Genomic DNA, 2,990 nt, shown 5'->3' with positions numbered 1-2,990 from the left:
AAGCAGCCAGATGGCATTTCTGAGATGCCTATTTCAGGCAAAGGAACTGATTGCCCGACAATGCTTAGCCTCCAATGTTGGCAATGACTTGTTTTTTTTCACTTGTTTCCCAAGATGACCATGTTGGCATTTGTCAAGATGGTTGAGAGTGCCCAAAGAGATCGCCTACGACCCCATCACCTTGAAAGTGCCCGATCTTGTCTAATCTCGGAGGCTAAGCATTGTCGGGCCTCATTAGTGTCTTGATTGGGAGATCAACTGGGAATACCGAATGCCGTAGGTCTCCTTTTTATGTTGTGGGCTTTGACCTGTTTTTTTTAGCTTGTTTCCCAAGGTGACCATCTTGGCCTTTGTCAAGAAGCTTCAGAGTGCCCAAAGAGAGTGCCTACGGCCAAAACACCCTGAAAGAGCCCAATCTCATCTGATCTCGGAGGCTAAGCAGCGATTGGCCTGGTTAGTACCTGGATGGGAGACAGCCTGGGAATACCAGGTGCCGTAGGCTTCTAATTATGTTGTTGGCATTTACCTGTTTTTTTTCCCTTGTTTCCCAAAGAAATTGCCAAAGAAATTGCCAAAGAAATTGCCTACGGGCACAACACCCTGAAAGCGCCCTGGTCTCAGAGGCTAAGCAGGGTTGGTCCTGGTTTTTACCTGGATGGGAGACCGCCTGGGTTTTCCAGATGCCGCAGGCTTCTTTTTATGTTGTTGGTGTTGACCTGTTTTTTTCGCTTGTTTCCCAAAGTGATCATCTTGTCAAGAGGGTTGAGAGTGCCTAAAGAGATCGTTTACAGCCGCATCACCCTGAAAGCACCCTATCTCTTCTGATCTCGGAGGCTAAGAAGGGTTGGGCCTAGTTAGTACTTGAATGGGAGACGGCCTTGGAATACCATGTGCCGTATTCTTCTTTTTATGTTGTTGGCGTTGACCTGTTTTTTTTCGCTTGTTTCCCAGGGTGACTATCTTGGCATTTTTCAAGAGGGATGAGAGTGCCCAAAGAGATTGCCTATGGGCACATAACCCTGAAGGCGCCCGATCTCCTCTGATCTCAGAGGCTAAACAGGGTCGGGCCTTGCTAGTACCTGGATTGGAGACCACCCGGGAATACTAGGTGCTGTAGGCTTCTTTTTATGTTGTTGGCGTTGACTTGTTTTTTTGTTTGTTTGTTTACCAAGGTGACCATCTTGGTGTTTGTCAAGAGGGTTGAGAGTGCCTGAAGAGCTCGCCTATGGCCACATAACCCTGAAAGCACCAGATCTTGTCAGATCTCAGAGACTAAACAGGGTCGGGCCTTGTAAATACCTGGATGGGAGACCACCTGGGAATACTAGGTGCTGTACACTTCTTATTATGTTGTTGGCGTTGACTTGTTTCTTTTGTTTGTTTCCCAAAGTGACCATCTTGGCGTTAGTCAAGAGGGTTGAGAGTGCCTGAAGAAATCTCCTACGGCCACATCACCCTGAAAGAGCCCATTCTCATTTGATTTCAGAGGCTAAGCAGGGCTGGGACCTGGTTAGTACCTGGATGGGAGACCACCTGGGATTTTACGATGCCATAGTTTTTTTTTTTAAGTTGTTGGCATTGGCTTTTTTGCTTGTATCCCAAGGTGACCATCTTGGAGTTTGTCAAGAGGGTTGAAAGTGCCTGAAGAGATTGCCTCAGGGCACATCACCCTGAAAACACCCGATCTCGTTTGATGTTGGAGGCTAAGAAGAGTCGGGCCTTGTTAGTACCTGGATGGGAGACCGCCTGGGAATACCAGGTGTCTTAGGCTTCTTTTTATGTTGTTGACATTGACCTGTTTTTTTTTGCTTGTATCTCAAGGTGACTATCTTTGCATTTGTCAAGAGGGTTGAAAGTACCCAAAGAGGGGGGGCGTGGCTTACCGGCTGATGTAGGAGGACGTGCATGCCTTGAGCTCCGCCAGCCATCCGTGCTTACATCCTTACAGTCTGCTCTGAAACGCTGTTTTCGGGGCCCTTACCTCCTGCCACGCTAGGAGAAGCATCCCGGACCACCGCGGTATATCTTGGGACCCATGCTGTGATGTCCAGACGCCATACCGGAGGGAAGGGGCTGACGGACCCCCCAGGCCAAGATGGCGCCAGCGCGCGGCGTGCAGCCAGAGACCAGTACAAGGAAGCGGCACAAAAGCTCCTCTATGGTGGTAAATCATACAAGGATGCCCTGGCTGGCCAGCCCTCTCCTCAAGCTACCCCTGGAGGTTCTCCTGAGGCAGATGACACAGTCCCCTTGGAGGATGCAGATGGATTGTCCGCAGCATGGCACACAGTGAGTACACCCAGGGACAGTGCTAGGCCTGAGGCACAGGCCATCCCCTCTCCAGTACTGGAAAGGGAGCCTACACTAAGGGACATATTTGCCGCTGTCACCTCCTGTAATCACTATATTGCAGCCCTCTCAGAGGACATTAAAGGGGTTAAGGCTGAAATAACTTTTGTCCGCCATGACATGCAAAAGCTCAGGGAGAGAACAGCTGCCTTGGAAGGCAGACTGAGTACAGTAGAGGATGATCTAGCCCCCATGCAAAGGGATCTGAAATATAATTGCCATCTTACTGAACAGCACGCTATGCGACTTGATGAGATGGAAAATCGCATGAGACGCAATAATATTCGCGCTTTGGGGATTCCGGAACGTGTTGAGGGTAAAAACCCGGTTGACTTTATTGAAAATTGGTTGATTGCCACCTTTGGCAAAGAATCCTTGTCACCTCTTTTTGCTGTAGAACGCGCCCACCGGGTGCCATCTCGCCCCCTACCCCCGGGCAATCGCCCCAGGCCCTTCTTGTTTAAACTCCTCAACTATAGAGACAGGGATACCATTCTCTCTAAAGCGCGGGGGTTGTCAGACAAGATGGAGATTGAGAATTCCAGGATTTCGCTATTTCCGGACTTTTCAGCAGAGCTCCAGAAAAAGCGTGCAACATTTCTTGAAGTTAAGAGACGCCTTCGGGACCTTAACGTTCAATA

The 2,990-nt window shown here is 49.4% G+C and overlaps 1 pseudogene; it reads left to right on the top strand.

Annotated features, from left to right (window-relative positions):
• Nucleotides 1–383: 383 nt before the first annotated feature.
• On the top strand, nucleotides 384–502 carry LOC143936446 (5S ribosomal RNA; annotated as a pseudogene).
• Nucleotides 503–2,990: the final 2,488 nt, after the last annotated feature.

The sequence above is a fragment of the Lithobates pipiens genome, unplaced genomic scaffold (assembly GCF_037356315.1).
Source record: "Lithobates pipiens isolate NorthernLeopardFrog02 unplaced genomic scaffold, aLitPip1_a1.2 Scaffold_28, whole genome shotgun sequence".
Classification (NCBI taxonomy): domain Eukaryota; kingdom Metazoa; phylum Chordata; class Amphibia; order Anura; family Ranidae; genus Lithobates; species Lithobates pipiens.
Note: the sequence above shows the minus strand (reverse complement) of the source record. Positions and strands in the feature narration are given on the sequence as shown.